A 26,859-nucleotide genomic window follows, 5' to 3' on the forward strand; every position below is an offset into this window, starting at 1 on the left:
AGGCAAGGTTGATACTACATTGTTAATCAAGAATTTTGAAAATAATTTTCTCATTGTTCAGATTTATGTTGATGATATTATCTTTGGTTCTACGAATGAATCTCTTTGTGAATCTTTTGCTAAAACTATGAGTCTTGAATTCGAAATGAGTTTAATGGGAGAATTAACATTCTTCTTAGGCTTACAAATCAAACAACTAAGCAATGACATCTTTATTAGTCAAACTAAATATGCTATGAATTTGCTGAAAAAGTTTAATATGAATAACTCAAAAGCTATTAACACTCCTATGAGCACCTCCACTAAGTTAGAAATTGATGAAAGTGGAGAAAGCTTCGATCAAAAAACTTATAGGGGTATGATAGGAAGTTTACTTTACCTCACTGCAACTAGACCAGATATCATGTTCAGTGTAGGACTTTGTGCTAGATTTCAATCAAACCCTAAGATATCTCATCTCAAAGCAGTTAAAAGAATACTTAGATATCTTAATGGTGTTGAATCTCGGATTTTGATGATGAAACTAATTGATTGTGTTTAAATGTTTGACTACATTTTGAGTGATACAGGTCTACTCGATCAGGATTAGACAATTAACACAGGAGGAATTGACGTTGCGTCGGAGGAGATCACGTCAGGATATTGGATGGCAGAAGGCTTCGGGCGTCGGGCATCGGGCCAAGAGCGAAATTGCGCCAAGGATATCGGCGTTGTGGAGGTCAACCGCCGATTGGGCAACAAGCCGCAAGAGAGGACGATGCGCCGAAGAATCGGACGAAGCGCCAACCAATGACGTGCCGAGCAACAGAATGTCAATTCGCTTTATAATAATTGTCTAGATCGGAGTAGAGTTTTGGTTTGTGTGTGCAGGATTAACTACGATAACGATGAAGACATAAAGTGAAACAAAGTGCTGGAGTCAAGCGCGAAGGATTCGTTGGGAGTTCGAGAGTTCGACGGAAGTCCGAAGGTTCGTCGGGAATGCTGCCGGAACTAGCCGAGAATGAGTAGGGAGCTTGCCGAAGGGTTTTTCGGAAGCTCGCCGGAAGGTTCGTTAGAAGTTCGCGGAGCTCGCCGAGAAAGATCGGAGCTTACCAAAGAAGCTCGTTGGAATTCGCCATGATCAAATCGTGAAGTCTAGGAGCTTGCCGGGAGTCCGCAGAATGGTTTCCGAGAGTTTATCGGAAGACCGTCGGAAGTTCACTGGAAGCTTGCCGGAAGAAGTCTTGACTTGCGGACTTTGTAATAGCTTAGAAAATGTCTTTAAATTCGTAGTTAGCTCGTTAATTAGGGTTAGGATTAGGTGTTAATCCTATAACCCAAGTAGGGGCCAATTGGGCCCATGTTCGGACTAGTTTGGGGCAAGATTGAAGCCTAATTAGTGGGCTGAAAACACTGTAGGCGGTGGCACCGCCCAGTGCCCGAGAGCTAGGCGGTGACACCTCCTGGCTAGGCGGTGGCACCGCCCAGCACCCGAGCGCTAGGCGGTGGCACCGCTTGGCTGGGCGGTGGCACCTCCAACAGCGGGAACCCAAAGAGAATTCAAATTTTGAAGCCCAAATTTGAATCCTCTTGAGGCCTATAAATACCCCTCAAATCTCAGCTGAGAGAACAACTTTTTGAGCAGCAAGTGTTTGAGAGAAAGGCATTAGAAAAGTCCTAGCTAATCTTGTTTTCATTTTGCTAGTGTTCACCTCCTTCATTCTTGCTAAAAATTTGTAAGAGAGTGAACCGCTTGTAAAGAGTTGTAAGAGGGGTATTTACCCTTCCCTTTCAAGAGATTTGTTAGTGGAAGGTGGGAGCCTCATCGAAGAGGGGCCTCGCAAGTGGATGTAGGTCATTTGACCGAACCACTCTAAATCGGCGTAATCTCTGGTTTGCATTTCATTATTGTCATTTACATTACTGCAAATCTTCTTACTGCTTTAGTTCCTTATTACCCTTGCTGCGCAACTTTAAGAATATGCTTTCAAGTTAAACTTTTCAAGTTCCGTTCTTATCGTACGAAAAATTTGTCGAAATCAACGTTTTAATCCGCTGCACTAATTCACCCCCCCCCCCCCTCTTAGTGCCGCTTCGATCCTAACAATTGGTATCAGAGCCACGTTTTTCTACCTTGGTTTAACACCCAAATAGAAATGGCTCTTTACGGCTTTCAAGAGGGTCACTCTCTCATTTGTCCTCCCTTTTTCAATGGGACAGACTACACTTATTGGAAAACTCGAATGAGAGTTTTCTTACTTTCTTTGGATTTGAATTTATGGCACATAGTCGAAAATGGATTTGAAATGTCTTCTCTCCCAATGAACCATTGGAATGATTTGGAGAAGAAGATGTTTTCTCTAAATGCAAAGGCTATGAATGCCTTATATTGTGCACTTGACAAAAATGAATTTAATCGTGTTTCGATGTGTGACTCGGCTTTTGATATTTGGAGAACTCTAGAGGTCACTCATGAAGGCACTAGCCGAGTGAAAGAGTCCAAAATCAATATTCTTGTGCATTCTTACGAACTTTTCCGGATAAAACCAAGTGAGTCCATCGGAGACATGTACACCCGGTTCACGGATGTCATCAATGGACTCAAAGCTCTTGGTAAAAGTTTTTCTAATTTTGAACTAGTCACTAAAATCTTAAGATCCCTTCCAAAAAGTTGGGATCCAAAAGTTACGGCCATTCAAGAGGCCAAGGACCTTAAAACATTCCCTCTCGAAGAACTTATTGGGTCTCTAATGACCTACGAAATGAACAATGTGACAAAAAAGAAACTCGAGAACAACCTTCCAAATGATAGGAAGGATTTGGGACATAGAACACATGAAGACCACTCGAGCATAAGCTCAAGTGATGGTGAACTTAAACTACAAATGAAACAAAAATTAAAAAGCAAAAAGAATGGAACTACTTGCTTTGAACGCAAGAAGAACAAAAGTTGGGATGAATTGAGCTCTTCCGAAGACGAGGAGAAAATCAAGAAAGGCGAGGTGGCAAACTATGCCTCACCCTCTTACAATAATGAGGTAATCAAAATCCCACTAATTTATTTCGATATTACATAATACTTTCTTGAGTTATTTTTAATTTAGTTTAGGATTAATTTTCTTGAAAATTGCATGTGTTATGTTAATGCAGTAAAATGTTAGATATAAATCTAATGCTTATACACCTAGTAAGATTAATCTTATATATGTGATTGAGAAGCAAGAATTTGTATTTTGACGATTTCCATATTGATTTTCAATGACGATGCATGACTTTTGAATGGAAGGCTTGATGATTTTTTTTTTAAACCTTGTCTTTGGTTTTCAAACATGATGTATGGTTTTGACATATGAACAAAATTTGAGCATGCTAAGATAAAGTTAATCATATAAATTAAAACTAAAGAAGTTTTAGTTATCTATAAGAATCATTCAAAATTATGTTCAATAAAAATGCAAAATGATGGAATGAAAATATTAAATGTTTTAATACAATTTTATGCATGAGATTTTAAAAGTTATACATAATGATCTTGATGGTTGTTATGAAGAAATTTGTTTTTCGATCCTAAATGATTGATGATATATATATATTTTTTGGCACAAAAAGGACAAAGGCATACTTATATGAAACAACTAAATAGATAAAAGTATTTTTCTTGAAAATTCTTGGTTTGATGAATCTATTTTATCATCTTTTTATGAATATCTTGAAAATGATTTTGATTTGATGATTTGAATTTGAATGAGCTTTATCTTGATTTTTTGAGATTTATAACTTGAGATTTACTCTATAAAAATCAAGATCTTGTATCCTCAATGTTCCTTTTTAGCATCTATTATCCAAATGAATTATGATTGGTATCATTGCCATATTTCTTCTTATCGTGCACTAAAGAGAAAATTTTTCTAAATGAATCGTGATATTTCGGAACCACAATTCTTTTTATGATTCATAATGAATTGAGAAATTTTATATGCTTGAATTAATATCTTATTCTAAGATTGAATGAATTTTATCTATATCATGATCTCCTAAGATTTTTTCTTGATTATTTAAGAGGAGATTTTTCAAAACAAAACGTGTCTTCTATTATTATCTTTTCATGATATGATTTTCATGCAATTCCTTGTACTCATGAAATATTTATCTCATCACCCAATAACTCTTCTTGATATTCCTTATGTGATGAAACAAAATAATGCATGAAATTCAAATAAGAAGTTAATGATCATGCATGATAGGATGTAATGAATTTTGACATTTAGATACTATCATTTGAATAGCTATGATCATGTTGCCAAAATGATTTATCATGAATGCTTGAATATCATGTATGATATGCCGATATTGATGATTGATTTATTTGTATCATGCATGAAAAATAAAAGATATAGTTTTGAAATTGTGCATGTTCGAATTTGAAAATATGATGATGCATAATGATTAAATTGTGCAATGAAAATATTAAATATTTTGAAACCATGTTTTAGTGTCATGCATAATGATCATGCTTAATAAATTTCGAAATTATGGATGATGAATCTTTTACGATTTATGGATCATTGATTTTTACCATAATGAAAGTACCTTATTGATTTTTGTTGTAATAAATCTTACTCTTTCGGTTTTAAACATGATAAATGTTTTTATTTGGTATAAATGAAACAAAATCATATGTTTTGAAATAATCGAAAAGAGGATAACATTCTTGAAAATTATTTTGCTCAATCTTATTGATTTTGATGAATCCATTTGTATCATCTTTGTGAATCTCTTGGATTTTGATAATGATTTTGATGATTTAAATTTGAATATTTTTTTATTGAAATCATGATCTTGATCTCTTGAAATTCATAACATGAAATCCTTTATGAATCAACATTTTCTTTTCTATTTAAAAGGAGATTTGTCGAAATGTTTCATAGTCTTTTAGTATTCATAATCTTGACAATTATGTTTTGAAACTTTATGTAAACCAAGAATGTTCATCATGATTCTCTCTTTGAATATTTAAAGAGGAGAATTTTCTAGATGGTTCATGATTTTGATGATTGAATATTTGATATGCATGAATTGAGATCTTGCTCTCCTACCACTCTTTTTGCTATTCACCAAAAGGAAGACTAATTCTAATAAACCATGATATGCTATATGAATTTTATTGTATTCATGAAGTAAGATCTCATCACTAATTTTTGTTTATATTCCTTCATGTGATGATATGAATGTATGAAACACTTATGATATGATTTTTTATACAATTCCATGTATTCGTGAAATATTAATCTCATCACCCAATTAATTCCTCTTGATACTCCTAATGTGATGAGGTGAAATTATGCATGAAATACAAATGGGGATAAGTTTTTGGTAGGATATAATTTGACAAATTGATACCATCATGATATGAAACATTTATGATTTGCAATGATATATGCAATACTTGTGCTTTCTAATTATGATGTGATGTATTACATATGATGTAAATCATGATTTAAAATACTATGAGTTGTCGTTAAAATGATGTATTATAAATATTGATTTAATGTTTTGTATCATGAATACTCTAAATGATGAATATTTGGTATCATGATCAAAATGTTGACAAATAGTTAAAAATTTTAGTATCATGTATGATATCCTTATAATGTTGATCGATTTATTCAATATCATGCATGAATGAATATAAGGTTTTTGAAAATGTGCATATTCTAATTTGAAAATATGATGATGCACAATTAAGATTGATACTTACCTTTGTCATAATTGATGTAATGGGTCTTCCCTTCTTTTTGACAATGACAAAGGGGGAGATAGCTTGCTTGCACAAGTCAAGAAGATGCAAAAACTTGATTGCTTGCTTGCTTATCTTAAGTAGCAAAGATTGCTAACTTGCTTATTTCAAGAAGCAAAAGTTGTCTTCTTGAACATCATTATCTTGCCCATCTCAAGAAGCAAGACTTGCAACCTGCACATTGCAATAGGAAGTAAGAATCGATAGCTTACACACTTCAACAAGAAAGCTATCTTGTATTTGCTTTTGAAATTTTTACTAGCTTGTATGTTACAAAACTTGCTCACTTTTTCAAATACTTTGCTAGCTTGCACTTTGTAAAGGAAGCAAAAATAACACTTCTCAAAAGAGAAGAAAAACTTACTGTCTTGAACATCTTTAATATGCTAGCTAGCATGATGTACAATTTGCTATTTTGAATATTACAAAGAAATACTATCATGCACATTGCAAAGAAAAGCAAAGTGCAATCTTGCACAAGAAGCAAGTGTTGAATTGCCATGATTGAACTTAAGAATCTTGCTATACTTTTGTGCTTATATGTTGTGATGAAAATCTAGCTTTATGTTGCAAAAACTTGCATATCTTTTAAAATAGCTAGAGCTACTTCTCCTTTTTGTTGATGACATAGGGGGAGAAGTATATTGATGACTTCATGCATTGAATTAAATATTTTATATATTTGCATGATAGTTTAAATGTTTTTCATAACATGTGATGAATGTTACTTGGATTTGGGATAATCCAAGTGTTTTATCAATGGCATATTGATAGGGGGAGTTTAGTTAAACTCCAGGGAGTTAAGGTTAACTCCGTTAGTCATCAATTAGTTGTCATCATCAAAAAGGGGGAGATTGTTGAATCTTGAATTTTGATGATGAAACTAATTGATTGTGTTTAAATGTTTGACTACATTTTGAGTGATACAGGTCTACTCGATCAGGATTAAACAATTAACGCAGGAGGAATTGACGTTGCGTCGGAGGAGATCACGTCAGGATATTGGATGGCAGAAGGCTTCGGGCGTCGGGCATCGGGCCAAGAGCGGAATTGCGCCAAGGATATCGGCGTTGTGGAGGTCAACCGCCGATTGGGCAACAAGCCGCAAGAGAGGACGATGCGCCGAAGAATCGGACGAAGCGCCAACCAATGACGTGCCGAGCAACAGAATGTCAATTCGCTTTATAATAATTGTCTAGATCGGAGTAGAGTTTTGGTTTGTGTGTGCAGGATTAACTACGATAACAATGAAGACATAAAGCGAAACAAAGTGCTGGAGTCAAGCGCGAAGGATTCGTTAGGAGTTCGAGAGTTCGACGGAAGTCCGAAGGTTCGTCGGGAATGCTGCCGGAACTAGCCGAGAATGAGTAGGGAGCTTGCCGAAGGGTTTTTCGGAAGCTCGCCGGAAGGTTCGTTGGAAGTTCGCGGAGCTCGCCGAGAAAGATCAGAGCTTACCAAAGAAGCTCGTTGGAACTCGCCAAGATCAAATCGTGAAGTCTAGGAGCTTGCCGGGAGTCCGCAGAATGGTTTCCGAGAGTTTATCGGAAGACCGTCGGAAGTTCGCTGGAAGCTCGCCGGAAGAAGTCTTGACTTGCGGACTTTGTAATAGCTTAGAAAATGTCTTTAAATTCGTAGTTAGCTCGTTAATTAGGGTTAGGATTAGGTGTTAATCCTATAACCCAAGTAGGGGCCAATTGGGCCCAAGTTCGGACTAGTTTGGGGCAAGATTGAAGCCTAACTAGTGGGCTGAAAACACTGTAGGCGGTGGCACCGCCTGGGCTGGGCAGTGGCACCGCCCAGTGCCCGAGAGCTAGGCGGTGACACCTCCTGGCTGGGCGGTGGCACCGCCCAGCACCCGAGCGCTAGGCGGTGGCACCGCTTGGCTGGGCGGTGGCACCTCCAGCAGCGGGAACCCAAAGAGAATTCAAATTTTGAAGCCCAAATTTGAATCCTCTTGAGGCCTATAAATACCCCTCAAATCTCAGCTGAGAGAACAACTTTTTGAGCAGCAAGTGTTTGAGAGAAAGGCATTAGAAAAGTCCTAGCTAATCTTGTTTTCATTTTGCTAGTGTTCACCTCCTTCATTCTTGCTAAAAATTTGTAAGAGAGTGAACCGCTTGTAAAGAGTTGTAAGAGGGGTATTTACCCTTCTCTTTCAAGAGATTTGCTAGTGGAAGGTGGGAGCCTCATCGAAGAGGGGCCTCGCAAGTGGATGTAGGTCATTTGACCGAACCACTCTAAATCGGCGTAATCTCTGGTTTGCATTTCATTATTGTCATTTACATTACTGCAAATCTTCTTACTGCTTTAGTTCCTTATTACCCTTGCTGCGCAACTTTAAGAATATGCTTTCAAGTTAAACTTTTCAAGTTCCGTTCTTATCGTACGAAAAATTTGTCGAAATTAACGTTTTAATCCGTTGCACTAATTCACCCCCCCCCCTCTTAGTGCCGCTTCGATCCTAACAAATGGTACCACAAATCTAGGATTATGGTACCCAAAATCAAAGAATCTTGAGTTAATTGCTTATGCTGATGCGGACTTTGCTGGCTGTAGACTAGATAGAAAAAGCACATCAGGAACATATCAATTTTTAGGACATGCCCTTGTTTCCTGGTCATCTAAGAAACAAAACTCGGTTGTACTATCAACAACCGAAGCTGAATATATTGCAGCAAGTGCATGCTGTGCACAAGTTGTATAGATGAAAAACACCTTAGAAGATTATAAAATTCATCTTAAAAATATTCCTATTAAATGTGATAACACAAGTGCAATATGCTTAACGAAAAATCCTATACAACACTCAAGAACAAAACATATTGATATTATACATCACTTTATACGAGATCATGTTACTAATCATGATGTAATCATAGAATTCATTGATACTAAACATCAACTAGCTGATATTTTTACAAAACCTCTAAGTGAAGAACAATTTGATTTCATAAGAAGAGAATTAGGAATGTTGATGTGTCCGAGTACATAAACTAGTTAAAATTATCTTTCGGACTTTATTGAATGATCAAATCACTTGACTGCCATTACATGCCTAAATAACATGTTGGAAATTATGTGTTGAATACAAAAATTTCCATAACAATAAGCATGTTTTGTCTTCATGATTGTATTTGAAAATCTATAGCATAGTTTTATCCGAATGCATGAAAGTGTTAATTTCATTTTCGGATTCGCTTAACAATTGGTATCCTAAAAATCGGATTTTCTCATACACTTATATAAAAAATATTTTTCTGAAATAAATTTGATGAAATGATTCCTACTTATGAATTCCATCTTGAAATATGGATGATAATGTTTTTACTTGTAAAGATTTGCTTCACATACATATCTTGATACCTGAAGCATGATTTAATCTCTCAACAGTTTTAACTTAACTCAAAGTAAACTCACAAATAGCTGGTATCACAAATGGCCTTTCTCCTTCATGCAAAAAGATTATAACAAATAAAAAGGAAGAAGTATTCAAAGTGATCTAGATATCATGCTTGTACAATTGATTTCCTATCACTTACTATTGGAAAATAACTTGAACCTAGTAAAGGCATGAACGACTATCACACTTATGCTCAAAATTTGCTTATATTGTTCTCCTGGTATCACAATTACCATGCTTTTTGTTGCTGACAAAGGGGGAGAAATATATGAGTATTAATGTCATGCATGCATCACCAAGAGATGCTATGATTGCTATAATTTGCATTATGCCTTGTTTGTATCATGTCAAGATATCAAACAAAAAACTTGCATCATAATTTTACGTATTGATATCTTACCATGTGATGAAATGCAATAATTGCTAAAACATTTGAAATGTGTGCATCATGTAATGATATCAAAATCTTACTTCGCAGTTTTACATGTTGATATCTTACAATATGATGAATTGCTACTATTACCATCATTTAAACTTGTAATGTAAAATTTGAAAATGAATGTCAAGCCTTGACATCATCTTCAGTGAGATACATCATGATGGGAATCATGATGGGAGTATTGATAAGTTTAAATGATTTTAACTTATCAATATGTCTCTTGAATTCAAAAGTTTTGAATTCAAAAATGACTTATCTCAAGTATGGCATATAGACAAGGGGAGTTAAGGTTAACTCCATTATCAATTGATTGTCATCATCAAAAAGGGGGAGATTGTTGAATCTCGGATTTTGATGATGAAGTCAATTGTCATTTGTTATCTAATCTATATGTTGAGATAAGTGTGCAGGATTAACTACGATAGAAGAAAGACATGCAGCAGGAGTTGCGCCGGAGTCAAGACAATGATCACGTTGGGAGTTCGAGAGTTCGACGGAAGTTCGGACAATCGTCGGAGGTTCTGCGGGAACAAATCTGAGAAGTCCATGAGCTTGCCAAAGAAGCTCGTCAGAACTCGCCAAGTGGATCATCGCAAGTCCAGGAGTTTGTCGGAAGTCCGTAGGAGCATCACCGAGGGTTCATCGGATGATCGACGGAAGTTCGCCGGAAGCTCGCCGGAAGAAGCGATTGACGCACAATGATTAAGTTGGAAATGGGAGGTGATCCCATTAACTTAATCTTGGGGCAATTGGGCCCCTGAAAAACACAAATTGGGCCGAATGGATCAACCCATTCGTACCCTGATTTCTGCCAGGCGGTTGAACCGCCCAAGCCAGGAGGTGGCACCGCCTGGGTTGAGTCTCCGAGGGAGACTGGGTGGTGCAACCACCCCAGCCAAGAGGTGGCACCGCTTGGGCTCAGTCTCCGAGCGAGACTGGGCGGTGCAACCTCCCCGGACAAGAGGTGGCACCGCTTGAGCTCGGTCTTCGAGCTCTGGCAGGAGGTGCAACCGCCTCAGTCAGGAGGTGGCACCGCCTGAGCTCAGTCTTCGAGCTCTGGCAGGAGGTTCAACCGCCCCTGACAAAGGTGGCACCGCCTAGAGGCTCAGTCTTCGAGCTCTGCCAGGCGGTGCAACCGCTCCAGTCAGGAGGTGCAACCGCCATATCTCGGAATTCCGGGAATTGACAGTTTTGAGCTCCAAATTTGAACTGGGTTGGGACCTATAAATACCCCACCCATTCAGCACTGAAAGAGCACTGAACATACACCGAAATCTTGATCTTGTTCTGTGATTTTTAGAGCTCAAAATTGTTGTAAAGGCCAAAAGTTCTTCTCCCTCTTTTCTTCCAAGTTCTGAGCTTTAAAGAGAGGAAAGAAAAGTCTGTAAGGGTTGTCTCCTAAGCCCATCAAAAGGAGTGAAACTGTAAAAGGGTGGTTGGCCTTCGCCTATTGAAGGAAGGCCTCTAGTTGACGTCAGTGACCTCGTCGGTGGAGGAAGCCAAAAGTGGAGTAGGTCAAGATTGACCGAACCACTCTAAATCTCGGTTTGCATTTACTTTGAGCATCTTATCTTTACTACAAACCTCCTCAATAGCTTACTGCCTTCTGTGTTTTTACGAAAGTGTTTCAAAGTTCAGTGCTTTCCGAATCGGCGTTTAGACACAAATCAGTTTTATCGTACGAACATCATATTTCAGTTTGCGCTTACGTTCTGATTTCCATCATAACTGCAAACTGCCTTTATATCTTTGCTTTACATCTCACTTCAACTCAAGTTAAAGTGGTTTACGAATCGGCTTTCACACCGAAATCGCTTTTATCGTACGAACGTCGTATTTCAGTTTGCGCTTATATTCTGATTTTCATCATAACTACAAACTACCTTCATAGATTGACTTTAACGTCATCTTGCTTGATCTTAAGTTAAAGTAATCTTAGAATCGGCTTTCACACCGAAATCATTTTTATCGTTCGAACGTTTTTTATCGTTGAAAGATTTCCGCTGCACTAATTCACCCCCCCCCCCTCTTAGTGCTCTTGATCCTAACAGTTTTAAGATCCCTTCCAAAGAGTTGGGACCCTAAAGTCACAGCCATTCAAGAGGCCAAAGATTTAAATAATTTTCCTCTTGAAGAACTAATTGGATAAATAATGACCTATGAAATGACATGCAAAGCTCATGAAGAGCTTGAGGACACCCTTCTAAAGAACAGGAAGGATATGACATTAAAAACCCAAGAGGACCACTTAAAAGGAAACTCAAGTGATGAGGACCTTGATAAAGACTTGGCACTCTTAACAAGGAAATTCAAAAAATTCATAAAAAAGAATAAATTTAAAAATGATACTAAAAATAAATTTGAACTCAAGAAAGATTTAGTAATATGCTACGAATACAAGAAACTGGGACATTACAAGAGCGAATGTCCCCTAGCCAAGAAGAGGCAACCAAAGAAGAAGGCTCTTAAAGCAACATGAGATGACTCAAGTGCATCCAAAGAAGAGGAGCCTACCATCACCAAGCAAGTTGCTTACTATGCACAAATGGCCATTGGAGATGAGGTGAGTAGTTCATTTGATGCAAATTTATCCTTTGATGAACTATTAAATGCTTTTCATGATTTATTTGATGAATACAAATCAATTAGTAAAAAATATAAATTATTAAAAAAGGAGAATGATTCTCTTGTTAGTGATTACAATAGATTAAAAGTTGAGCACAATGATAGTTTAGCTCCATGTACGAAATGTGATAAATTAGAAATGCTTCAAAAGGAAAACTTGCTACTTAAAAAACCTTAGAATAGTTTGAGGTTGGTAGCAGGTCCTTGAATATGATCCTTGCAAACAAGGGTCACATTCATAAAAAAGACGAAATCGGATTTATGAGTCGCTCTCACCATAATCCAACCACCTTTGTTAAAGGCCCTATCTTACATGTTTTACCCTAAAAGAAATGCAACTTTTGTTGCAAATTTGGGCATGTAGCTTATCATTGTCCATTCAAGAAATGTAGTCCACAAATTGATTTGGGTTCCTAAAGGAACCTCAAATGACTCAATACAACATGATAAGTAATTAAAATCGATTTTTGAGGCACCCAAGGTCAAATGGGTACCTAAAAATCATCCTCATTTGTAGAAACGTATACCAACACAAGCTAGGAGCAAGAGATAGTATCTTGTTTTTTGGTGCTCAAGGTTTATGACCAGAGATCCAAAATAACTCGTAAAGCTCTCTATCCAAAATAACAAAAAAGGGGATCATTAGAATTAAAACTATCAATTACAAAATGATAATTATAAGTTCATGATACAATCTTGTGTGATAAACACTTCACATTGATCTCTCAAATTTGAAATTTATGAACTCTTATGCATGAATTCCCCTTCTCACATCTTCTAGATTTCTAAATTTATCATATACATTCCTTCCTTAATTTTTTTTCGGATCAAATTCTGTCTAACAAGATCATGAATCTGTGTTCAGACCTTCTTTGGATCACTCACATGAATCATGATCTTATAGTGTGCGCAATGAGCTATATGCATTTTTCCATACAAGTTTTACAATGGTAGCATATAAATTTTAAATGATGAATCATGAACGTATTGTAAACATATGAGTTCTATATAATGTTTGGGTATGGCATGTATTTTATGTGATTAATCATGAACGTACAAATCTTCTCCTCTTATGATATGAATTTTTACATGACGATATAAGTAAGGTTGTGTGCTTCACAAACAAAAACTTCCTTCAAATTAAAATCACCCACATTAGCCCCACACAACCTTGTAAGCAATGCTCACTACCTGTAGGTAGTGACACCGCCCAATTGGCGGTTGCACCGCTAGCTGTCATGGGTGGCAGGCGGTAGCACCATCCAACCAGCGGTGCCACCGCCCGTAACCTACCCCCTTATAAATCCAAGCTAGGGCCGGTGGTAGAACTGACCCTAACTCATTCTCCACTCCCCCAAATAGCTCTAAACCCCCTTTGAACACCATTCTCTCCCTTTAGCTGTCAAAAAAATCCCTATTTCCTACTAGATCAAGGATCAATCTCCTACATCCTCTTGAAGATCACAACTAAGGTATTCTCTAAATGGCATTGATTTCTCCTTTGTATTATCTACTTTTGCTTATTATCTATCTTCATAATAGTAGTCTTTATGGGTTCTAGAAGATCCTCTAGGGACAAAGGGAAGAGGAGATTAGAAGAAAATTATGACTCCCTACTTTTCGATTCTAATCAACATGCCTTAAAATTTGCATCCATAGAATCTAGACATGTTCATAAGAGAAAATATGTTGATTTAGATGAACCAAGTGATTTGGAACCTATTCAATGGTTTACAAATCTAGACATTCTCCCAATTCTTCAAATAAGTGAACTTATCTACCCTAGACTTGTTAGGTTATTTTACGAACAATCTACATGTAGATGAAGAAGAAAGGGTATCTAACTATCTATTAGGACGTCATATATCCATTACGAATAGATCAATTTGCAACATCATAGGAATCCTGGTAAAAGAAAGAGGTTGTTATTTTAGAGGACAATGGAATGATGAAACAGTTGGGACCACTTACGTTGATGCCTTAGGAACAATTTTTGGCAATCCTAACTTAATGAAACTTCCAAAAAGCTGTGAACAATTACTACCTTTAAGCATCAAAATACTTCATCACATCTTGATTAGTATCATTCTTCCAAAGCAATATCATCATGATAAAGTAAGCCAAATGGAACTAGATACCATGTATTAGATCATGAAGGGATATAACAATTGTTTTGGTTACCTAATCCAATAAAACATAATTGAAATATCAAAAAAGGACATGATGCTTCCAAATGGTGGCTTAATCACAAGAATACTCCATGCCTACGATATTGTCATTCCACCCGATGAAGAAGTAATAAAACTAGATAGATTTAGTATCATAAATAAAAATCTACTTCGACCGATGAGATGTACATTCAAAAATGGTATGTGGATTAGATTGCCTAGAAGGACCGATCCCCTCCAACCTGAACCAGAACTGAAAACACAAATATTTAGGGGTAATCAATCTCCTCTAATTGGTCCCTTTAAGGAATCACCTCTAGTAGAGCAAGCACCTCCTTCATCTATCGAAGACATAGGGATTCGGATGGATCATTTTAAACAATGACAAGATCGACTTAAACAACACCAAAATCTTAACTGAGTTATAGCAGATTCATCGATAGTTTAATACCTTATTTAGACATTTTAACTTTCCACCACCTGAATAAGCTGTGTATATTTTTGGGAATGTTAGGATCGGAGCGGCACTAAGAGGGGGGGGGGGGTGAATAAGTGCAGCAGATTAAAACTCATAAGTTTGAAAATGATTTTGTAAATGTGTAGAGATTTCGATTCGATAGTAACTTGAGTAGATGAAAACCGAAAGCTAGCAGTAGTGTAAATAACAATCTTAGGAAAGAAAGAACTCACACATTCAAGGAACACACCAATTTAAAGTGGTTCGGTCAAAATAACCTATATCCACTTGTGAAGCCTTCTTCGATGAGGCTCCCAACTTCCACTAGCAAATCACATTGAAGGGGAAGGACAAATACCCCTTTTACAACCTTTTACAAGTGGTTCACACCCTTACAGATTTTCAAAGAGAAAGAGGGAGGTGAACACTCAAGCAATTGAAAACAAGACTTGCTAAAGACTTTGCTAAGGCTTTATCTCAATCTCTAACTTCTCAAAGGTTGTATTATCTACTGAGAATTGAGGGGTATTTATAGGCCCCAAGAGGATTCAAATTTGGGCTCCAAATTTTGAATTCTCTTGGGTTCCCGATGCTGGCGGTGCCACCGCCTGTCAATGTCTGACAATGATAGTGTACTAGCGGTGCCACCACCGGACCTCTCAGGTACTGGGCTGTGCCACCATCCAGTCTGGCGGTGCCACCGCCTGGACTGTTCTAGCTCACTAGTTGGGCTCCAAACTTGGCCTAAACCAGTCCAAATTCGGGCCCAATTGGCCCCTAACTAGATTATAGGATTAACTCTTAATCCTAACCCTAATTACATGCAAACTATGAAGTTAAGAAATAGTCCTAAGCAAATCTTATAACCGGCAACGTCGAGTTTCCTTATGGCGAGCTTTCCGACGATCTTCCGGTGGACTTCCGATACACCCTCGGATTTCTTTCGGCGGACTCCCAGTAGGCTCTCGATCTTGTGGCGAGTTCAGCGAGTAGCCGAGCCTTCTCGGTGATCTCCGCGAACCTCCAACGATCTCTTTGGTCGACTTCTGAAAACTCTGACAAGTCCCCGATTTCCTCTCGGTTGGTTCCGGTAGTATCTCCGACGAATCTTCGAACTTTCGAACACCCATCAAACTTGACTCCGGTAGACTTGCTTTATGTCTTCAAGCTATCATAGTTAATCCTGCACATGTAAAACAAAACTTCGATCGAGATAATTGATCCTAAGCAATTAATCAATTTGTCCGGCATGTCGTTGGTCCCTCGACGCTTCGTCCGATTCTTCGGTGCATCGTCCTCTCTTGCGACTTATTGCCCAATCAGCTAGTTGACTCCGCAACTCCAATATCCTTGGCGCAATACCCGCTCTTCTTGGCCTGATGCCCGAATCCATGGCCCGAAGCCTTCTGTCGATACATCGACCGATCCACCAGCCTGACGTCCAATCTTCTGACATGTTCCTCCGGCATAACATGATTTTCCTGCTATAATTGTCTCATCCTAATCAAAGCATCCCGTGTCACTCATAAACATAGATTAAAACATCATCATCAAAATCCGAGATTCAACAATCTCTCCCTTTTTTATGATGACAACCAATCGACGATGGAGTTAACCTTAACTCTCGGAGTTTAAACAAACTCCCCCTATCAATATACCACATTGATATAAACTCTTGGATTCAAAATTCCAAGTAATGTCATGATAAAATCATGACATATAATCAACATACTTCTCCCTCTTTGTCATCAACAAAAAGGAGAAGTGTCACTTTTATTGAATCTCGTATTTTGATGATGAAACTACTTGATATATGTTTATGATTTAATCTGTGTTTTGAGTGACGCAGGGTGCTTCGATCAGGATGAGACAATTAAAGCAGGAACATCATGTTGTGCCGGAGGAACATGTCAGAAGATTGGACGTCGGGCCGGTGGATCGGTCGACGTATCGACAGAAGGCTTCGGGCCGTGGACTCGGGCATCGGGCCAAGAAGAGCGGGTATTGTGCCAAGGATATCGGAGTTGCGAAGTCAACTGGCCGATTGGGCAATAGGCTGCAGGAAAGGACGATGCGCCGAAGAATCGGACGAAGCGTCGAGGGACCAATGACATGCCGGACAACTTGGTTAATTGCTTAGGATTAATTGTCTCGATCGAAGTTTTGCTTTAATTGTGCAGGATTAGCTATGATAACGATGAAGACATAAAGCGAAACAAAGTGTCGGAGTCAAGCGCGAAGGATTTGTTGCAAGTTCGAGAGTTCGACGAAAGTCCGAAGGTTAGTCGGGAATGTTACCGGAACTAGCCAAGAATGAGTTGGGAGCTTGCCGAAGGGTTTTTCGGAAGCTCGCCGGAAGGTTCGTTGGGAGTTCGCGGAGCTCGCCGAGAAAGATCGGAGCTTGCCGAATAAGCTCGTTGGAACTCGCTAAGAACAAATCGTGAAGTCTAGGAGCTTGCCGGGAGTCCGCAGAATGGTTTCCGAAAGTTCATCGGAAGACCGCCGGAAGTTTGCCGAAAGCTCGCCAGAAGAAGTCTTGACTTGCGGACTTTGTAATAGCTTATAAAATGTCTTTAAAATCATAGTTAGCACATTAATTAGGGTTAGGATTAGGTGTTAATCCTATAACCCAAGTAGGGGCCAATTAGGCCCAAGTTCGGACTGGTTTGGGCCAAGTTTGGAGCCAAACCAAGTGAGCTGAAATAGTGAAAGAGGTGGCACCGCCCCAGCCAGGAGGTAGCACCGCCCAGGCTATGTCTCCCAGTGAGACTGGGAGGTGCAACCGCCCCAGCCAGGAGGTGGCACCGCCTGAGCTCAGTCTTCGAGCAAAACTGGGCAGTGCAACCCCCCTGACAGAGAGGTGGCTCCGCCTGAGCTCAGTCTTCGAGCAAGACTGGGCGGTGCAACCTCCCTGACAGAGAGGTGGCACCGCCTGAGCTCAGTCTTCGAGCAAGACTGGGCAGTGCAACCTCCCTGACAGAGAGGTGGCACCGCCTGAGCTCGGTCTTCGAGCTCTGCCAGGCGGTGCAACCTCTCCAGTCAAGAGGTGCAACCGCCTGATCCCGGAATTCCGGGATTTGATCGTTTTGAGCTCCAAATTTGAATTGGGTTGGGGCCTATAAATACCCCACCCATTCAGCACTGAAAAGATACAGACCTACACCGAAATCTTGATCTTTTCTGTGATTCTAAGAGCTCAAAAGTGTTGTAAAGCCTTTAAGTCTCCTCCTTCTGTTCTTCAAGTTTTGAGTTGTAAAGTGAGGAGAGAAAGGTCTGTAAAGGTTGTCTCCTGAGCCTGTCAAAAGGAGAGAAACTGTAAAAGGGCAGTTGGCCTTCGCCTATTGAAGGAAGGCCTCTAGTTGACGTCGGTGGAGGAAGCCAAAAGTGGAGTAGGTCAAGACTGACCGAACTGTTGAATCTCGGATTTTGATGATATAATCAATTGGTGGGTTAATTGATCTAATCCATATTATTGAGTTAAGTGTGCAGGATTAACTACGATAATCAGAAAACATAAAGCAAGGATACCGGAGTCGAGCTCGATGGACGTTTAAGAGACCGAAGAATCATCGGAGATGCTGCCGGAACCGTCCGAGAAGAAATCGGGAACGTGTCGGAAGTTCACCGAAGAAATCGTCGGAGGCTCGCGGAGATCACCAAGAAGGCTCGGCTACTCGTTAAAGTCATCACAAAGATTGGGAGCTTGCAGGGAGTCCGTCGGAAGAAGTTCGTCGGAAAGCTCGCCGGAACAAGACTCGACGTTCGCGGTTAAAAAACTTGCTTAGGATGTTTTTTATGTAGTTCACCTGTAATTAGGATTAGGATTAAGAGATAATCCTATATCCTGGTTAGGGGCCAACTAGGCCCAAAGTCAAATTTGGTTTGGGCGAAAAATAAGCCAAACCAATGAATCGGAAAGCCAGGCGGTGGAACCGCCTGGCTGGGCGGTGACACCTCCTTGGCTGGGCGGTTGCACCGTCCAGCACCCGAGCGCTGGGCGGTGGCACCGCCTGGCCGCACCGCCTGGCTGGGCGGTGGAACCGCCAGCACCGGGAACCCTAAGAGAATTCAAATTTTGGAGCCCAAAATTTGAATCCTCTTGAGGCCTATAAATACCCCTCAAATCTCAGCTGAGGTTACAACTTTTGAGAAGCATTTTGATTGAGAGAAAAGTCTTAGAAAGTCTTAGCAAGTCTTGTTTTCAATTTGCTAGAGAGTTCTCCTCCTTCTTTATTATTGAAAATTTGTAAGAGGTTGAGCTGCTTGTAAAAGGTTGTAAGAGGGGTGTTTACCCTTCCATTTCAAGAGACTTGCTAGTGGAAGGTGGGAGCCTCATCGAAGAGGGGCCTCGCAAGTGGAGTAGGTCATTTGACCGAACCACTCTAAAAATCGGCGTAATCTCTGGTTTGCTTTTTATTATTGTCATTTACATTACTGCAAATCTTCTTACTGCTTTAGTTCCTTATTACTCTTGCTGCGCAACTTTAAGAATACGCCTTCAAGTTAAATTTCTCAAGTTTCATTCTTAACGTACGAAAGATTTTGTTAAAATCGAAGTTTTAATCCGCTGCACTAATTCACCCCCCCCTCTTAGTGCCGCTCCAATCCTAACAAGTGGTATCAGAGCAAGGTTATCTCTCATATTTGGTTTAATACCCAAGAGAGATGGCTTACTCCGGCATGCAAGAGGGCCATTCTATTGCACGACCACCTTTGTTTAATGGGTCGGATTACACATATTGGAAGACTCGCATGAGAATCTTCCTCATTTCTATGGACTTTGAGCTTTGGTCTATTGTCGAGAATGGATTTCAAAAATCTTCTCTTCCGATGAGCGAATGGAATGAATCGGAGAAGAAGGTTTTTGCTTTAAATGCAAAGGCTATGAATGCCTTGTTTTGTGCACTAGACAAAAACGAATTTAATCGTGTTTCAATGTGTGATTCGGCTTTTGATATTTGGAGAACTCTTGAGGTCACTCATGAAGGCACTAGCCGAGTGAAAGAGTCCAAAATCAACATCCTTGTGCACTCTTACGAACTTTTCCGAATGAAACCAAGTGAGTCCATCGGAGACATGTACACCCGGTTTACGGATGTCATCAATGGACTCAATGCTCTTGGTAAAGATTTTACTAACTTTGAACTAGTAACTAAAATCTTAAGATCCCTCCCTAAAAGTTGGGATCCAAAAGTTACGGCCATTCAAGAGGCCAAAGACCTTAAAGCATTCCCTCTTGAAGAACTCATTGGGTCTCTAATGACCTACGAAATGACATGTCAAGCTCATGACGAGCTCGAGAACCCCCTTCCAAAGAACAGGAAGGATATGGCACTCAAATCACAAGAAGACCACTTGAAAGGAACATCAAGTGATGAGGACAGTGACAATGACATTGCACTTTTGACTCAAAAGTTTAAAAAATATTTAAGAAAGAACAGATTTAAAAATAATACAAAAAATAAATTTGAACAAAAGAAGGACCAAGTGATTTGCTATGAATGCAAAAAACCGGGACACTACAAGAACGATTGTCCTCAAGCCAAAAAGAGGACATCAAAGAAGAAGGCGTTCAAGGCAACGTGGGATGATTCAAGCGCATCCGAAGAAGAGGAGTCCAACACCGAGCAAGTTGCTCATTACGCGCTAATGGCTTTAGGAGAAGAGGTATGTGATTTACTTAATGAAGATTTATCTTTTGAAGAACTCTCTATCGCTTTTCATGAATTATTTGATGAATGTAGAACTGTTAGCAAGAAGTTAAGTATCTTAAAGAAAGAGCATGCTTTGCTACAAGATAAGTTTGATAATATTCAAACTCCTCCATGCTCTAAGTGTGAGCACTTAGAAGCAATAAAAAATGAAAATTTGCTTCTTAAGGAAACCTTAAACAAGTTTAAGGTTGGTAGCAAAGGATTAGATATGATCCTTGCACACAAGGGTCACATCGCAAATAGAAATGGAATTGGATTTGTAAAAGGATTGCATCAAAATCCTACCACTTTCATAAAAGGACCTACATTACATGTTTCCTCTTATATGAAATGCAACTTTTGTTGCAAATCCGGACATATTGCCTACAAATGCCCATTTAGGAAGATTAGTTCACAAAAATTAATATGGGTTCCTAAAGGAACTATAAAGAATTCAATCATAAATAACAAAGTTAGTGGGTCAATTTTTGAGGCACCCAAAATCAAATGGGTACCTAAAAATCATCCTCTTTTGTAGACAAACCCACAAGCTAGGAGCAAGAGATGGTATCTCGATAGTGGATGCTCAAGACATATGACTGGAGATCCATCTCATTTCTCTATGCTCACTAGCAAAGAAGAAGGGTACGTTACCTTCGGAGACAACAACAAGGGCAAAATCATTGGCAAGGGAACTATTGGTAACAAATTTAATTTTTCCATTGATGATGTCTTACTAGTTGATGGATTGAAACATAATCTCTTGAGTATTAGTCAACTATGCGATAAAGGTTACATCGTTAGATTTGAATCAAATATGTGCATTATTGAAAAACCAAATCATAACATGACTATGATTGCTTTAAAACAAAATAATGTCTATACCATCAATCTTGATGAACTAAGTAATGAAATGTGCTTCTCCGTCGTAAATGATGATGCTTGGCTTTGGCATAGGAGATTAGGCCATGCAAGCATGAAAACAATATCTAAGATCTCATCTCAAGAATTAGTACGAGGAATTCCAAATTTAAAGTTTATTAAGGACAAAGTATGCGATGCATGTCAACTAGGCAAACAAATAAAAACAAGCTTCAAACCAAAAAATCAAATTAGCACTACTAGACCATTACAATTGATCCATTTGGACTTATTTGGACCAATTGATACAACAAGTCTAGGTGGAAGCAAATATGCTTTTGTGATTGTGGATGACTACTCTAGATACACTTGGACCTATTTCTTAGCTCACAAAAGTGATTGCTTCAAGTGTTTCTCTAAATTTTGTAAACTCACTCAAAACGAAAAAGGCCTCATGATTTCATCAATTCGGAGTGATCACGGTGGTGAATTCCAAAACTGTGACTTTCAAAATTTTTGCGAAAGTAATGGGTACAATCACAACTTCTCAACTCCAAGAAATCCTCAACAAAATGGAGTAGTTGAAAGGAAAAATAGAAACCTACAAGAAATGGCAAGAACTATGTTGAATGAACAAAGTTTACCTAAGTACTTTTGGGCCGAAGCCGTAAATACGGCTTGCTACATCATGAATAGAGTCCTAATAAGACCATCCTTATCCAAAACTCCCTATGAATTATGGAATAACAAAAAACCAAACATCTCCTATTTTAAAGTTTTTGGTTGTAAATGCTTTATTTTAAATGAAAGGGATGCTTTAGGAAAATTTGATGCTAAATCCGATGAAGGCATCTTTCTTGGTTACTCTTCCGTTTCTAAAGCTTTTCGGGTTTTTAATAAAAGAACTTTAGTAATTGAAGAGTCTATTCATGTAGTTTTTGATGAAATTTCCGATTTAAAGAAAAATGATTTTGATGATGATCTTGGCTTTGATAATTTGAATTTAAATGAACCCTCTCCTCAAAATAGCCATTTGAATGCATCTTCTTCCGAAATTTCTTTACCAAAAGAATGGAAGTATGTAGATGCTCATCCAAAAGAGCAAATTATAGGAGATACATCAAAAGGGGTTCAAACTCGTTCTTCTTTAAAAAATTTCTGTGCTAACGCCGCTTTCCTTTCTCAAATTGAACCTAAATGCATTGACGAAGCCTTAAAAGATGATTTTTGGATCATTGCAATGCAAGAAGAATTGAACCAATTTGAGAGGAATGAGGTATGGAAGCTTGTTCCTAGACCAAGTGACCACTTAGTCATAGGTACTAAGTGGGTCTTTAGAAACAAGCAAGACGAAAATGGTATCGTGGTTAGAAACAAGGCTAGATTAGTGGCCAAAGGTTTCAACCAAGAAGAAGGTATCGATTACGAAGAAACCTTCGCTCCCGTAGCTCGATTAGAAGCCATAAGGATGCTCCTTGCCTATGCTAGTAGTAATAATTTTAAACTATTTCAAATGGATGTTAAAAGTGCTTTCTTGAATGGTTTTATTTCCGAAGAAGTATTTGTCGAACAACCTCCCGGATTTGAAAATTCTCTTCTTCCTAATCATGTATTCAAATTGACTAAAGCTCTCTATGGCTTAAAACAAGCTCCTAGAGCTTGGTATGAAAGGCTTAGTTCCTTTCTTATTTTAAATAATTTTACCAAAGGCAAGGTTGATACTACATTGTTTATTAAACATTTTGAAAATAATTTTCTTATTGTGCAAATTTATGTTGATGATATTGTGTTTGGCTCTTCGGATGAATCACTATGTGAATCATTTGCCAAATGTATGAGTCTTGAATTTGAAATGAGTTTAATGGGTGAATTAACTTTCTTTTTAGGATTACAAATCAAACAACTTAAGGATGGTATATTTATTAACCAATCTAAATACACATTAGAATTGTTAAAACGATTTAACATGGATAATTCAAAAGCAATAAACACCCCTATGAGTACTGCGACTAAGTTAGATATGGATGAAAATGGTGAAAGTTTCGATCAAAAAACATATAGGGGAATGATAGGTAGTCTACTCTACCTCACTGCGACTAGACCGGATATTATGTTTAGTGTAGGACTTTGCGCTAGGTTTCAATCTAATCCTAAATTATCTCATCTTAAGAGTGTTAAAAGAATATTTAGGTATCTTAAAGGAACTTCAAATTTAGGATTGTGGTATCCAAAATCTGAAAATTTTGATTTAATAGCCTATGCGGATGCCGATTTTGGCGGATGCAGAATAGATAGAAAAAGTACATCCGGAACATGCCAATTTTTAGGACATGCACTTGTTTCTTGGACTTCCAAGAAACAAAATTCAGTTGCACTATCTACGGCAGAAGCCGAATACATAGCTGCAAGTGCATGTTGTGCACAAGTCATTTGGATGAAAAATACATTAGAAGACTATGGAATTCACTTTAAAAATATTCCCATAAAATGTGATAATACTAGTGCCATATGTCTTACTAAAAATCCAATTCAGCATTCTAGAACTAAGCACATCGACGTTAGGCATCATTTCATACGCGATCATGTCCTTAACAATAATGTTGTTCTAGAATTCATTGACACAAAGCATCAATTAGCAGATATATTCACAAAAGCTCTGAACGAAGATCAATTTGAATTCATTAGAAGGGAATTAGGCATGTTAAATTGTCCCTAAAATGAGCTTCACGAAAAATGACTCGTTCTTTTCCTTTCCTTTATGGATTTGATTTCTTCTTCAATTCAAAATGATCCATTAAAGTATAATCTATTATCTTGAGGGAAGCAAACAAAAAAAAAGGGGAGGGTGAGGAAGAAAATTTTTTCCTCCACGGGATGCCAGCGGTGGCACCGCCAGATTTGGCGGTTGCACCGCCTGAGCGCTCGGGCGCCAGGCGGTGACACCGCTCGGTTTGGCGGTGGCACCGACCGAGCGACCCTTATTAACCCAAGGGGTTAGGGCCGGCGGTGACACCGCCCCCAACCCGAAGAGAGAGTTCTCAAAACCCACTCCCATTTCCTCTAACCCTCATTCTAACTCTTAGAAACATTGGAGAAGGATTCTTGGTGGTCCAAGCCTTCCATCTCTCAACATAATCTCCAAAAGGTAACTCTTGAAATCCCTCCTTTCTTTTCTCTTTCTCTTGCTTATTTTTAACAATTGGTATCATCATCCTGTCTAGAAAATGGCTCCAAAGAGATCAAAAGGAATAAGGATTCAAGGAGATTCATATAACCATGACCTTTTTAGATCAAAAGAGGTAGCCCTTAGCTTTCCAAAATTTGAAATACGATGTGTCCATAAGGGAAAATACATTGATTTGGATGAACTAGAAGACTTAGATCCAATTAAATGGTTTGCTCAACTAGAAGCTCTACCTCTACTACAAATAGATGAACCAATCTATCCACGGTTAGTGAGATTGTTCTATACCAACCTATATGAAGACAATGATAGCCTAAGCACTTACATTCTAGGAACACCCATTAGAATTTTTGACAGCACCATTTGTGAGCTAATTGGCATAACTGAAAAAGATAGGGGATGCTATTTTAAAGGTAAATGGGACGTCAAAAAAATAGGAGCAACCTATTCCGAAGCCGTGAAAACAATTTTTGCAAATCCAAACCTTGACTTCCTACCCAAGAGCTGTGAACACTTAATGCCTTTCAACTCTAAAATTCTTCATCACATTATCACGAGCATCATATTCCCCAAACAATTTCATCTTGACGAAGTAAGTCAATTAGAGATAGGAACCATGTATTGGATTATGACCGGTCAGCATAATTGTTTCGGGTACTTGATTCGCCAACACATGCAGGAAATTATGACTAAGGATACTATATTGCCATATGGGAGGTTAATCACTAGAATTCTTCATGCCTATGACATTTGCATTCCACCCAATGAAGAATCTATTCAAAATGATCGATATAACATAATAAATAAAAACCTGCTAAAAAAACTTAGGTGCACTTTTAGCAATGGCATATGGGTTAGGCAGCCTAGAAGAACGGATCCAATTCCTACACCAATAGAACAACCCGAAACACCAATTCTTATGGGAAATGAATCTCCTCCTCCTAGTCCCTTTGGAGCAGCACCTTCAGCTCCTGTTTCCTCCTCTGAAGATATCATTATAGCGGAGCTATCTCAGATCAAATCACAGCAAGAACAAATTCAGAATCAACAAGTTGAAATTTTGAAGACACTACGACAGATGAATGAAAAAATAGATATCATGTATCAGCACTGTGGATTACCTCCTAAGGATTAAATTGATGTATCTTTTTATTCTGTCCTGTTTGCTGTTAAAAAAAAAACAAGTTCATGTTTGTCATCAATTGTACGATAACTGATCTTTCCTTTAGATAACTACTGTCTTAATCTGCATAGATGATGATGTCTTTTGGGCAAACTATTTCTGGAAAATTTGAATGAAGAACTTTGATAAATGCTAAACGTTTTTCTATGATCATCAATTAGCTGGCTTGTCTCTTTTTGTTGATGACAAAGGGGGAGAAGTGATGACTTACACCAGAACGATAGCATGGCTAATATGAATTTGTGATATGAATGTATTATATGACTTGCAAATCCCTGAAAATATCACAAGATTGATGTCATGAAATTTATATTGAAAATCTTTATCTTCTATCGTAGCAAAACTCGTCCCGTATCATTTAACTTATGATTTTCATCGAAGTTTCGTACTCACTATTGTTTAATGAGGATAACGATAGAGTTCCACGATTAGAACTTATCGGGTTATGATTGAATCCAATGGGATGGAATTCAAGTGTTTTTTTCTTTTTCTCATAATATGGCATATAGATAGGGGGAGTTATGTTTAACTCCGTCATCAATTGATTGTCATCATCAAAAAGGGGGAGATTGTTGAATCTCGGATTTTGATGATATAATCAATTGGTGGGTTAATTGATCTAATCCATATTATTGAGTTAAGTGTGCAGGATTAACTACGATAATCAGAAAACATAAAGCAAGGATACCGGAGTCGAGCTCGATGGACGTTTAAGAGACCGAAGAATCATCGGAGATGCTGCCGGAACCGTCCGAGAAGAAATCGGGAACGTGTCGGAAGTTCGCCGAAGAAATCGTCGGAGGCTCGCGGAGATCACCAAGAAGGCTCGGCTACTCGTTAAAGTCATCACAAAGATTGGGAGCTTGCAGGGAGTCCGTCGGAAGAAGTTCGTCGGAAAGCTCGCCGGAACAAGACTCGACGTTCGCGGTTAAAAAACTTGCTTAGGATGTTTTTTATGTAGTTCACCTGTAATTAGGATTAGGATTAAGAGATAATCCTATATCCTGGTTAGGGGCCAACTAGGCCCAAAGTCAAATTTGGTTTGGGCGAAAAATAAGCCAAACCAATGA

This window comes from Musa acuminata, chromosome BXJ2-2, assembly GCF_036884655.1.
Source record: "Musa acuminata AAA Group cultivar baxijiao chromosome BXJ2-2, Cavendish_Baxijiao_AAA, whole genome shotgun sequence".
In the NCBI taxonomy this organism is placed as follows: domain Eukaryota; kingdom Viridiplantae; phylum Streptophyta; class Magnoliopsida; order Zingiberales; family Musaceae; genus Musa; species Musa acuminata.